This window comes from Buteo buteo, chromosome 11, assembly GCF_964188355.1.
Source record: "Buteo buteo chromosome 11, bButBut1.hap1.1, whole genome shotgun sequence".
Taxonomy (NCBI): domain Eukaryota; kingdom Metazoa; phylum Chordata; class Aves; order Accipitriformes; family Accipitridae; genus Buteo; species Buteo buteo.
In genome coordinates this window covers 25004303-25017916 of record NC_134181.1, presented here as the reverse complement: position 1 = coordinate 25017916, position 13614 = coordinate 25004303, and the positions used below count along the sequence as shown (strand labels likewise).

The window sequence follows — 13614 nt, the reverse complement described above, 5'->3', positions numbered from 1 at the left end:
GGGACCCCACTCCTGGCACAGGACGGGATGTCCCCCGGCACTGGCGTGTCCCCATGCATGCTCCGGAGGTAATCCATCTTCTGGAAAAGCGCAGTGCTAACTCCGGCAGCCGACCCTTCCCGTAAGCACTCGTTAATTAATGCCAAATCGCCGCACGATTACAGGACGTGGAAATCAAATGACTTCATTGTGATTAAGGTTTATTGCTGCCGGGGAGCGACAGGACGAAGAATCATTTGCCGCTTATTGGAAAGGGCCGTGGGGAGCATTCGCCGGTGCCGTGCTGGCGTGATGGAGCCGCCCACGCCGGCACCAAGGGACCTGCCAGGCATCCGTCGCCTTCGTCCCAAGGCCGTCATCCCCCAGCTGGGGAGGTGGGACATCAGGGTCACCGGCGGCATGGATGGGACAGTGATGCCGGTGCTGTGGATGGGATGGCGATGCTGGCTCTGCTCGAAACATCCTCATGGGGCAAGGTGGTCTCCATCCCCAGCAGATGTGGTGACATCGAGCACCCTCACGGTGATGAAGTGCCCATGTTTTGTGGCTAGGGGGGACCTCAGGCACGTCCCCGTCACCTCCGCAGCATGGAGGACGGTGGGGTTTTTTGTGGCAATCACCAAAAAGCACTCCCTGGGACCTGGCACTTCGCGGGTGGGGCGCACCAGGCAGAGAGTGGTGATGGGTAACACTGTGGGGGGCGGAGGCCGCCCCTTCCCCAGTGTGGGGACAGGAAACCCTCAGCCCTGTCCACTCTCATTAAACGCCTTTTCATCCTACTTTGATCTCCCTCCTGCGCCTGGGGTCAGCACAGGCGATGATGATGACGGCACCCAGGACTGGCACCGGTGGTGGTGGTGGTGGTGTGTGTGTGGGAGACCCTTCTCTGAAACTGGTGCCCCCCCCCCCCCCAACCCTCTCAAGCTCAATGAATCGTGCCTGAAAAGCCGGGAACTGGTCAGGTTAGGGGAGGAAAAAGGATACTGGGCTTTACAGTAACGCGGACTATAGAGCCACTGTTTCGGCAGTGACCCCCTCGGTCAGAGGTGAAGGGTTTCCCAGGAGTGTCTTTGAAGAGAGCCATCTTTGATGAGAAAAGAGCCTCTATACAGATGTCTCATAATTACCATGAGAATGTGGAGCACATGGCTGCCGTGCCAGCCCCAAAGGGAGCTTTAATGGAATGTCATTAAAACGCCCCGTTCGGGAGGTTTCTCTTCCCCCTTGCTTTGCCCCACTTTAACCTCTTTCAGGCTCAAATCCTGCCCCCACCTCCTCGATGTGCCTCGTTGCATTGATGCCGGGCATCCCAGCATCCACCTGAGCCCCCTTGGGTTTGGGTACTCTGGTGCTGCACAGGGATGCTCAGTGTTCGAAGGCATCTGTTTGGGTCGAACGAGGCAAATTCCTCCAGCCCAGGGGAGGTTTTGTGTGGCATGAGGAGGGATGCACCCAGGCAGGACAGGACTGGCATCTCCATCCCCAGCAGAAGCTGTCTCAGTGCCTCCCAAAGGGGATTGATTTATTTTTGAATCAAATCTCTCTAAACCCAGCCCGGGGTGGTGCACAGGGGCAGCCCTGCCTGCAGTGAGGCCAAAGTCTTCCCTTCTCCCTCGCTGTGGGCACCGCAGGCATCACCCATCAGCACCACAAATCTTAGGGAGTTGTACCGGGGCCAGGCAGAAAACACTGACCCCAGCCCAGGTCTCCTCCCAAAAATTCAATTAAGGCCTCTCTGTGATGCTCTGGGTCCCTGGAGGGTGGCTGGGCTCCTCCGTCCCCTGCCCTTGGCTGACCCCCTCCACGTGATAAACCGCCACTAATAAAACCAGTGGCGGGGCTAATATATCTGTAATCCACCTTTGATACATGGGGGACCCAGTGTCAAGGGCAGCAGCAGCCCCAGCGCAGCGCGTGAGGTTAATCTCCGTGAAATCGTCCCTTCATCCCGGCTTTTATCCGCGTGTCAAGACGTCGGGGCAGGGAGGGTGAATGCAGCTGGGGGCACCACTCGGCACAGCCGGGGCAGCACGCACTGAGACGTCCATCCCCGCTCCTGGAAGATTTTACTCCCTTTTACCCTTAACTCTGGTCGTCGGCACATCTCTCTGGTGTCTCTCCAGGCCGCAGCGAGACAGCAATGTCCCTCCCGGCCAGGGAAATCTTTGGATGCAGCGACATCAACACACACATCTGAAACAGGACCCAAAAAACCAAACCTGTGTAAAGAGTGCCAATGGGAAAAATCTGAGCTGAGCAGTGAAACCTGAGCCTGGAGGTGGTCAGGGGCTTCATTTCAATGGTTGTGGGTTTTATTTAGGTCAAGCAGAGGAGGCAAAAAGTGTTTTAAAGCAGAAAACGCCATTTTTTATCATTTCATATACCCCCACCATGGCTTGGCAGGGAGACACTAGGCTGTTGCCCTCCACAGTGTGGTGGGGAGGTGGGGATGAACAGTGAAAGAGATGGAGGAGAATAGAGAGAGGTGGAGAGAGGGAGGGAGGGACGGGTGGATCTGAGGAAGGATGGACAGACAATACAGCATCCCTGGAAAACCAGGACATTTCAGGCTTGAGGGCTCCTGTGCAGCCCCCCAGGACCCTGTTCAGCTTGGCTATGGGTGAGATTTCTCACTGGAAACATATTTCAAGTCCTCCCCAGATAAAAAACATCAGACCCACTTGCTTTGGCCCTCCTGGTCATGGTACCACGGGCTCAGGCACTCGGGTCCCTCCTGGGCCATGGTACCCGACTGTGGTCATGCCGATGCAGCCCCAGCTGATGGAGCCCAGAAAGGCGACGTGCAGCGGGGGCGAGACCCTGGGGTGTGCAGGGATGTGGCGTCCTGCTTCTTCTGTACGCGGGGCCAGCTGGGAAACCATTTCTAAGGGGAAAAAAAGAGAGTGATATTAAAAAAAAGAGTGGTGTCTTGGCTGAAGAAACATCCCCATTAGACACCCCGCAGCAGCGTGGCTCCCGGCCCCCTTCCATTGTCAGAGAAAGGTCAGCCCCTGACTAGTTAGTTATCATTAGCTAAGGCCAATTTAATCACAGTGATTGTGTATAAATCACTGTGGACAGACAGGGCACTTTCCTCCCTCCCCGCCTCCCTGGCTCAAAGGTTGACAAATCTCCTGGCCGTCTCCCCCCCACCCAGCTCTGTCGGCTGCCCGGGGCTTTTGGCCACTTTGCCAAATATTAAAGGACGTCGTAAATCACTGGGGCACTGCCCATCCATCAGCCTGTCAGCCTGAAGATCAGGGTCACGGGTATGAAAGATCAAGGGCCGAGCGGGAATGGCAGTGGGGCAAGAGTGGGGTGGACAGGCAACGTCGGAGGCCGGGAGGTAGCGAGGACGGGGGATGCAGGGATGAGCTGGGAGGGATGGAGCCGCCCGAAAACAGCTCCCCTGCACCCAGGTCCTGCTTGCAGCGACTTTTCCCACCTCCCTTGTGTACCAGCAACCCGATGTGGCACACGGGAATCAAAGCCGGGGTTAGAAACTGGTGTCTGGCAGGGAAAAAGAGAGCTCCTGCCCATCCCAAGGCTGCCTGGACCGTGCCGGCAGGATGCTCAGGGCTCAAGGGATGCTCGGGACTCAAGGATCTGCTTTCATCCACAACACCCCTAATGATGCCTCTTGCCCTGCTGCAGCGGTTGGCTTCTGTACCCTGCCAAGTCAGTGACCGCAGCTGGCTGCCCCCACCGCCAGTACAGCTGAGGGAAACTGAGGCACGGAGAAAACCTCCTCACCCCGGCAGCAGCCACAAAGCAGGACGGTGCCAGCAACCAGCAACCAGCATCCCCCATCCACAGGGACCAGGACGCGGCCCAGAAAGATGAAGCCGGACAAGGCGTCCAACTTTCTCTCGCCTCCCTCCCTCCCCACCTTCCTTTTCATCCCTTTTTATTTCCCCCCACTTTTCTTGCTTTTTTTTTTTTTTTTTATTTCAATCTAATTGAAGGGGGGGGTTGGAAGATAAGAGCTGCCAGGGCTAATTACACCTCATTATTCCAAAGGATCTCTCACGCCTCACTTCTCCTCAAATGCCGGCAAAAGCGAGGGGGAGGGGGACGGCTATTAAGGGAAAAGCCTTGGTGGAAAACAAAGTTGGTTAATTCACACGGCGTGGCCCCTCAGTGGCTGCGTGGGGGCTCCCCTTCGCCTCCTGAGGCACCATGTCTGGCTTGTCCCCACCATGGGGCCGCTGCCGGTGGGGCTGAACTGGGCTTGGGGGTCCTTGGGGTGGATGGAGACCACCCTGGGGTGATGGGGCTGGTTTGGGGTGCTCTGAAGGCATCAAGGCCATGGCCTTGGGTGGCCCCATGTCCTTAGGCATCCCCACGTCCCTGGGTGTCCCCACCTGGAGATGGTCGACTTTGGCAGGTGGGCTTTGCACCAGGTGCCAAGGATGTCACCACCTCACTCCCTGTCTCCATTTCCCCTGCTCTGTGCGTGGGTAAAATTCCCCATAACCGCCTAAAGACCCTGCAAAAAACCATGCACAGCCCCAGGAGCCAGGATCCTGGCTGGGGTTGCAGCCTCCCCATGATTCAGAGGGAGGGTTTTAACCCCCAAATTTTGGGGGGGACCTGTTAGAGCAGGATGGATACAGGGGCTGATTTTTTTTAAGCATTCCCCTCTACAGCCAGAAATTTCCCTGCCTATTTTCCAGCTCTTAACTTGCTTCCCAGGAGCACTTTGGGGAGAAATCCCACCTGCTCCAAGCCCCAGCACCCCAAAATAAGAGAAGGGGAAGCTTTGGGCCCCGGCAGACATGAGGATGGGAGCATCCCTCCCAGTGTCAACACCGGGGCAAGAGCACAGCTGATGCTGACCTTTCCCTCTTGCATTAGGAAAAGTTACAGCAGTGACTGTTTTCCACAGACACGCATCAAAGGTCTGGACCAGCATCGCTGCAGCCTCTTCCACAAACCCAGTTTGCTTTCTCTGCACCATAAAATCCTATTTTTACTACCTCTAAAATGCATTTCCTCCATAAAACCACACACTGCAAATTTGCTCAGCTCTCCAGGACAGTTACTTATTTATATTAAAAAGGAGGGATTTGATCATAAAGCAAGAAATTTCCCATTTGGCTTTGCCAGTGAAGGCTTCAGCCCTGCCTGCACGGAGTAAACCACAAATCTTTCCATGAAGCTGAGGATGGTCCTAAAAAGTTTTTGTACATGGGATAATTAATAGTGGTAATATCTGAAGGATGAAGCTGAGGGTTGTTAAACTCAACTGATGGAGAGAAATAGGGATTTTATGAGGCATTTTGGGAATACTGTCCCTCGGCAGCTCCCGGCCGCGTCTGTAGTGCAGGCGTTTCGGCAGAGAGAGGTTGAGACCTTCCTCTGCCCACATGCACAGCCGGATCCAGGAGACGGAGAGAAAACTCCATCCCTGAGTGCCCATCAGGTACCACATCCCCTGAGAGACATTAAAACAACTATTGATAACATCCCTGTTTTCCGTTGCTGAATCCTTACCCCGTTTCTCCCATCGGTTGCATTTTCTCTCACCTCCCCGTGCAATTTTGGTGGTCCCTGCTCAGCCTTTCTAGCTGGGTATCTTGTCCCGTGGGAGACATGAGGATAATTCAGATAATTCAGGCAATTTAGATAATTGCAGCTGCAAACCCGCTTTCTCATTCTCCTGTTTTTTGCCCCAAAAGTCCTGACACCTTTTATTTGAATCCAGGAGGGCTAAATCAATTTCTTTCTTCTGTTTAAAAATCAAAAAGTAACCTTTAGCAAAAGCCAGAGAAGTTGATTATAGGAAATCTATAAAATTTCTATAAAATAAGGCCAGGAATACATCACTTCCTTGGGCTTGGAGGGATGAACTCTGAATTTACAAAGAGGAGCCGTGGCTTAGAGCAGGCTGTTAGAGGATGCCACCAGCTTTCGGTCATGGCTCTTACCAGGTATTTCAAGATAACAACAGATGAAAAAAAAAAGATATTTATCTGGAGCTTGCACATCACCCCGAACAGCCACTGAGCTGCAGGACTGTTGATTCACCCTTATTTTTCTAAGCGCAAAAGCAGGGAGAAGGGGAAAAAGGAATTAAACCTGATAATCCTCCCCAGCAATGGGAACGAGTCCTCCCCCCCCGCCCCCGAAAAGCCCCCAAACGAGCAGCTCCCTTCTTCGTTCTACCCGTAAGTGCCTGCCGATGCCGATGGATTTTTCCCAGATAAATGATATGTTGGTAAGAAATTATTTCAAACCCACCTTGCTGGACCGTAACCTTTCCCCTTTAAGCTGGTGCAGAGCGAGGAACCCTTGTCAGATCCAGCAAGCACTGAGCAGGAAAACGAATGAACAAGTAAGCGAATTAAAAAGGAAAGATTACCATCAATATTGCGTCGGTCTGAAGTTCATTAATTTGTGGTTTAAAAGGCTCAGAGGAGTGTTAAACAAATCTCAGCTATGCCGTGTTGCCGACACCTTTGTGCTTCTAATACCGCGGCAGAGAGCTGCTTTTATCCCAAGGAATTTGTTTTTCTTCTGTGTTGCTCCAGCACAAGCCAAAAGCAAATGTTGATTAAGCAAATGCAGGGTTGCCTTTAAAAAAATTAAAAAATTAAATCACTCTTATCACTTTTAGATTCCAAACTTATTTCTAAAAACATAAATGGTTTGGCTTGAACATTTTGTTTTTTCCCAAACCCAAGGATGGGGTAGTGCTCATAAAGCTGGCTTTTATGGCTTTATAGCTCACCGTGTCTAGCGGCAGCTGAAGTTTTGCAGGCTGCACATTCCCCGCTCGCTCCCAGCTCCCTCCGCTGCTCCCAGCCTTTAACTTTTCCCTTTGCAATAGTTAACAGCATTTTCTGCAAATATTGAGGCCACTTTGCCTATTCCTCGAAGGAAAAAAACAGTGAGTTCTCCAGCCCGGCGTGCCTGTGCAGCTATGTTGGAAAAGAACAGAAAAGATACTTGCAGATTAATACTATTAAGTAGGATTTAAAAAAAATGAAAGCAATTGAGGTTGGATAATGCCTTCCATAACAAACCAGCTCTATTCTCCAGCGCCTGGCAGGTCCTTGTGTGCTCAGGGGTATTTAGCATGTCTTTAATGAAGCTGAAAGCTTTGTATTGAAATTGTACTTTAGGACTCTCCACGCTGTGTGCACTCATTGCCACCTGAGGAACAAGCAGTGGTGTAAAACCCACGGCAATTGGCTTCGTAGGCAAAGTAAACGGCCACACAGGGTGCAAATCAGTGCAGCACAAGGATAAAAACTGTGAAAAAGAGCCTTCAGCCAGCCCAGAATGGGCATGGGTTTTGGGCGAGCTCCTCTGCCGTGCTTGGGTCTCTTATCCAGCTCAAATCCGGCATAAATTCACCCTCCATGACCTGCTGCCGGGTGTCCTCCACCAGTGGGAATGGGGGACTGGGGGAGATAGAAAGGGGATGGAGGTGGATTTAGTGGATCCAATATGCTCACCAAGCAGACAAGGTGATTTTTCCTAAAAGGAACATGCTTACTAAATTTTCAAGTATCTTTAAAAAAGCATTTATTTTCCTTCCAGTAAGTAGCTAAGGCTTTAGCTGAGGCTTTTATAATTTGTTAGAAAAGCTTTTATAATTTGTTAGAAAAGCTGAGACTTTTATAACTGCTGCTTAAGCTTCCCTGAACCCTATGCAAACAACGGATCAGTATTGCTGCAAATAAATTTAGTTTAAAACACCAGAAAGCTTCTGGATATAATCAGTGTAAAGGACATTTCAAGTCAGTATTTTTTGCTATGATATCTCTGGAATAAGGATCTTCTGCGCCCACAGCGTTTGTATCATCCTTATGAGCTACAAGCCATTGAACATTCAATCCCACCGCCCCGTTTGCTGAACACCGGGTTTAATTCAGGTCCCTGAGAAGGCGACACAAAAAGGGCTTTTGGCAAAAGGAAAAAAAAAAAAAAAAAATTGGAAGCTGAGGGAGGGTCTTTGTGGGGCGTAAAACAGCTCCTGGGAACGGCAAGTGAGGGATGTTATCGGAGGGAAATCGTCCCCGGAAAGTGCAAGGATCTGCTAAGGGGGAGACAGAAGGAAGTGAGGGAGCAGGATTCCCTGGGAAAGATGGGTCCTATCCTGGGAAAAACAGCCAAGAGACCAAAAGCAGAGGAATTAAAAATGCACATGGCAGCATCAGAGGATGTTGAACATATTTTGCAATACTTTCTTGCGGGGAATGAAGATATATTCATGGCCACCCCAAAATAAAACCCCTGTATGTCCCTTCATGGTGATTTGGGACTCAATTATTTGTTTCATTTTAGAAGGCAACTTCCCAAATATTTTCAGTGGCAAAAGCTCCAGCCAGCAAAGTCAGCCCAAATTCAAACTTTCCAAGGGACTTCTTCTCTGTCCTCAAGCAGTCCTAAGGAAGACTCACTTCCCTCGCTCCGTGAAAACAATGCTGGTTTTGATGCCAGCTCAATATTCCCTTCTGAAATCCCATTTTTCAAGCCTTCATTCCATTTTCTTGACAGCATTTGTTTTGTGGTCATCGGACAATATATTTACCGTGCTTTCTTATCGTCCATTTTCTGGCAGACCTGATTGCATTAAAAATCTCTCACAAAGGCAAAACCAAGCAGATGATTAATTCAAATCCAACACAACCTATTTGGGGGTGTTTCTTTTACAAGATCCCTTGGCCCAGAGCAGCTGTTGCACAGCAAAGCTGGTTGAAATGCAGTCGGAAAGCCTTCAGCATGGCTAAGGACACTATATAGCTCTATAAAATCTAACTTATTTAATTAACTTATTCCCCCCTCTGTAGAAATGAAAAACCAACAGGGTCTAACCTCAAGGTTAGCAATAGCGGGGAATGAGAAAATAAGCTGCAATGCAATGGGAGGATGCTTTCCCAACCTGCTGCTGCGAATGCCGGGCACAGCGGTGAAGCACCATGTTCGTAGACACAGGGTTGTCCCCCCTCTGCCTTTTTACCATATTATTTTCATTTTAAAAAGGCAGTAGGATAATGTTAGCCAAAAAGCTTAGTAGAACAGTGTAAATCTGGGGGTGGCTCCTTTGATGCTGGCAGGTTAGCCCCAGTGCAGCTGTGCATCTGGGGAGCCCTGGGGATGTGTCGAGGCCACAATCCTGGCAGAGGATGAACCTTCCCGGGACTCAAGATGGTCCCGTTTCTCTGCACCACTGCAGGATGACCTTTGGGATTTGCCTAGAGTGTCTTGGAGGCAAAAACATAAAGCACCCTAATGACAGCTCCCAGGCCTTTCCTGTCGTAACAGCTTTGGCATGCTTTTATTTAATATTTTTAATTCCTCCTCCAAACTTGCAAAGACCCAGGTGAAGAGATGTGTAGGAAGGGCAGGTGGGTGCCAAGCACAGAGGAAGTTTATAGGGTTACCCTACATGCATCCCACGCTGCCTGGCATCCTTGGCCCAGGGACCTGCATCCCACTAAAGTGCTTTAGTCCCCGGTTTGACATCCCCAGGAGCATCACAGCAGCGATGAGGGTGACCTGGGATGCTGCTGCTGCCCAGTCCCTGCCCACACCCAGCTCCGGCTGACAGCATCCCAGCACATCTCCCTTTCCCAGCCTGTTGCTTTTGTATCCGCAGCTCTCTTCTTAGAAAGTCCTCTTTCCGAGGGCTCCCGTTCCCATTGGCGCCTGTTTCTATCCCAGCACTTGCAGCCTCTGAGACCCATTTTAATTCCTTTCACAAAGAGCCTTGTGGCTTTTTTTTTTTTCTCTCTTTCACTTGTTTTCCTTTGTGGGGGCATCAACGCAGCCTCCTCCAGCCTCTCAAGAGCTGACTTAAACATCCCTTAAACCACTATTTTTTTCCTCTGGTTAGGAAAAGCCACACAAAACACGAGTCCCAGGAAAGACAACCAACAGATACAAACCGAGAAGTTGTCATGCTCTCCCCACCTCTTCCCCACTTGCACTTTTCCTGCCAGTGATCATATTAATATTATTATTATTAATAATAATTTCTGGGCTGAGGTGGATTTTTGCTGCCTGCCAGTTGACACTCCAGCCTTGGCCAAAGTGAGACGTGGTGGGCTGGCAGGCCAGCAAGTGGGCGCTGATTGACAAGTCTCTTAAATTAAAAATAACCAACCAGCCTAAGGTCCATCAGGGTGGATCCTGACGGATGGGCCACGTCTATTCCATCTTTTCCATATTAACCCCTTGCTGTCCTGCCCTAGGGAAGTACAAAGGAAACACGTTCTCGTGCGGGGACACTCTCCCCCTACTCTTGTGCCCGGAAAACCAGCAAGGATGCTTTCACCAAAACAATAAATTGCCACAGTTTCCCTCCTCTTGATTTTTTTAATGGAAAAACAAGAAATGCCAGAAAATTGTGACTGAGAATTTCCATGGAGGGAATGGATGAAAAGTTTGCAAGGGAAGTCGTGGCGAGCACAAAGAGGCTACAGCCGCTTCCCACTGCTGGCCAGGACAGCAATTTGCCACTGGCACTGAATTTGCTGCCGGAGGTGGGATAGCTCCTGGTAGGATCCTGTTAGGATTTCTCATGTGAAAGCAAAGCAGCTGTGCTCTACCTCTCACACCGGAGCTGCACAGGTTTGCCTGCCAGCTAATGCAACAGCATTTGAAGCTTTTCTTTCCCATGCGGCTGGACACACTCGTTTCCCTCCCCAGGCTAAAAATCAGCTAGAGATTAATGACTTTCTCGCTGGAAGTATTCAGGGACAGAAAAAGAAACACTCCCTCCCCAACCACTGTTTAAAAATAAATAATTCCCCACTGCAAAAACCAAGGAGAGTAAACCCAAGACTACTGCGCTGACAAACTCTTAGTTAATCACAGAAATCAATTAACCATCCCTCCCTCATTTTACCTCGCTTAAAATAGCCCCACAAACCCCCAGCCAGTGTCTTACCCCCCGGGGAGCTCCTGCTCATCCGAGTTCTAACGTTGCCTGCAAAAGCACTGACCAATTTGCATAGCCGTGCTGGAGAGCTGGACTGGGTCGAGGTGACAGGGACAGCCTTTCCAGGCCCTGAATGACATTGTGGAAAAAACAAAAAAACAAAACAAAAAAACCCCACCAAAACCCAACCCTCTAATCTCCAGGGATTCACGCCTTTCAGTGCTACAGGCCCGGATTCAGAGCCCTGTTTGCTGCTGGCGAGCTCCAATGTCACAAAGGAAGCCGCCCGAGACACCCTGCCTGATTTTTACAGCAAATTGCAAACCCCTGCAAGGGTGAAGCAGGTTCAAGCCCAAGAGACATTTAGACATGTCTGCAAGAGAGACAGGGCTTTTAATCTGCTAACATGGAACAGAAACCTCAAGGACTTTGGTCTGGACAACACCCCCCCCCTTCAAAATGGCCAGGTGACGGATGCTGCAAGGTGGGTGATGGAGAGCAGCGTCTCCACTGCAGCCATGAAGTTGAACCCACGTGCCGAAGGTTTAGCAGGAGCGAGGTCCATGCTGCAGGCATCTGCAACGTGTGTGGGGCTGTGTTTTTCCCCCGTGGCCTTTGCTGCAGTCCCCACATTACCTGGGAGAGGAGAGGAGGTGGCGAAAGCTGCAGGAGCATCTCCCAGTGAGGCAGCCGTGTCAGATTCCTCCTGCTGGTGAGCCTGGCCGACGGTTTTGGTTGCCTTGGCAGGAACCTGGTTTGCAAAGTGAAGTTCAACAGGTCAGTGGGGGCACCCGGAACCCCCCGATTTCTTCCACTCTTCCCAGCCACCCCCCCGCCTCCTTGGGGAGGAAGGCCTCTCGACTCCTGTGTCACAGCCACACACTTACACCAAATTCGAAAAGTCTCTGGCTGATTTACTCCATTTTCCAATCCCCCACGTATTGCAAGGGATATTTCTCTATTTCCCTGTGTAAAGAAGCCCATAAATTGAAGATTAGTTTTTCCCCCTTTGGAACCCAACCATTTCCAGGTATTCTTGGGCTGAGCTGGCACAGGCAGGAGCTCAGCTGGGAGTTCATTTCCTTCTGCTTGGGAGCAAGGAAAAATCATTCCCTGAAGGTGACCCCCCTCTCCAGCCCATCTTCTCCCCAGACCTCTGCTAAAGGCAACAAAAAGGTCATTTAAAATCCCCCGCCGGAGCATTTTGGAGGCCTGGAGATGGACAGGGTGACTCCTGGGAAAGGGTGTTATTCCCATTTATGGGAGCACACCCATAGAAGCGATTCCCCAGCTCTTTACTAATTCATCTGTGCCAAGCCAAAGCCTCTCCATCTCACAGCTGTGGAAGCAATGCTTCCCAATTGGAGGGTAGAGGAAGCCCAAATTTGCCACCATCTCAGAGCTGGTGAGGGAGTTTGGTGAGGCAACGCGGCTGCCCCAGGGTTTGGAGAGGGGGGGGAACTCTCCAAGGGACACCTGGGGTTGGTTTTTCCAAGTCCCTTGCTCTCATTTGACCTGTTAGATGGGCCGCAGCATGATGGAGCGAGCTCAGCCTGGGGGACCCCCTAGGTGATGTAAAAGCAGGAGTGGAGAAACTGAGGCACAGAGTGGAAACCGAGGGTCCTTTGATGTCCTTTTGGACATCAAACCCGCTGCTCCCCGGACGGCTCTGACGCTGAGCTTGGGACCAATCCGTCCCGCAACCCCCGGGCCACCTTTCCTCCCCTCCTTTCAGGCAGGTGGGCAGCAGAGCAGGCAGGGGAAGGGGGCCGGGGCAGGCAGGGATGGCCCTGGCAGCCCCCTCCTCCTCGCAAGCCCCACTGCCACTCGCAAAGTGCTGCTGCCACCTCGTGGTACCGTGTCCCCACTCGCCTGCTGTCCCCGCGTCCCCAAAGCCCCCCCCCGCCCCGGCAGCTCCAAGCTCCGGGCCGCATCCTGCACTCGGTGGGGCTGGGGGTCGAGGGTAGGGGGGGCTGGGGTCTCACCAGTGTCCGGAGGGTCCATACGCACCCAGTGACAACCTTGCACTGAAGCCACGCAGAGCCCAGACCTTCCTCTCCCACCACTCTACGTGGACACCAGGACGCTGCATTTTAGCTGCTGGGGAAACTGAGGCACGCCTGAGCTTGCTGGTAGTCCCCAGCACCCCAGCTGCGTGCGCTGGGCACTGCCACCATCACTCACGGGGCTGGCATTCGGCAGAGACCGAACAGGGCAGGGGACAACTCCTGGTTCCTCTGCAAAGCAGTGGCTGTGTCCAGCCCCATCTGCTCCCATCTTTTTTTAGCCTCAGTGCTTCCCGGCCCTGCAGCTGCCCGGCCTCGGAGCAGGTGCTTGGGGCTGGTGATTTATCTGCATGTCAGCATCTCAGGAGCGTCTCCACACAGCATCCAGGGGAGTGGGATGGACAGTTTTGCTCCAGAGGCAGCTGAGGGATGCCAGCCCCACATGGATGTGCTGTACCATGGTGGAGAGGACCATGCGACTTGGGTTATACCTTCAAGCAAGGCGGTTAAAGGATGCAGCTCCTTGATTCTTCCCCGATCTTCTCAAGATCTTCCCTCTCCAGAGGTAGCATTGAGATTTCTGGTCCTCCCAGCACCTGCCCTTCTCCGGGACCTCCTGAGCTCTCCAAGCAAGGGAGAGGGAAAGCTCTGGGCTGGAGAAATCTGGAGGAAGAGTTTAACTTGACTCCAGACTTGCATCTTCATTGGTTTTTC

At 51.8% G+C, this 13614-nt stretch overlaps 1 long non-coding RNA gene across 4 annotated transcripts; it reads right to left on the bottom strand.

Moving 5' to 3' along the window:
• Positions 1-195: 195 nt before the first annotated feature.
• On the bottom strand, positions 196-13446 carry LOC142036970 (uncharacterized). 4 transcript variants are annotated; one of them, XR_012652261.1, is made up of 6 exons: positions 12905-13267; positions 11531-11645; positions 6734-6923; positions 6365-6576; positions 2682-2884; positions 196-2193 (listed from the first exon to the last, which is right to left on the bottom strand). It is a non-coding gene; the product is annotated as an uncharacterized LOC142036970 (long non-coding RNA). The 4 variants fall into 4 exon arrangements; XR_012652260.1 differs by lacking the exons at positions 196-2193; positions 12905-13267 and adding an exon at positions 13392-13446 and having other exon boundaries at positions 2228-2884; XR_012652259.1 differs by lacking the exon at positions 196-2193 and having other exon boundaries at positions 2228-2884; positions 12905-13266.
• Between the last annotated feature and the right edge of the window lie 168 nt (positions 13447-13614).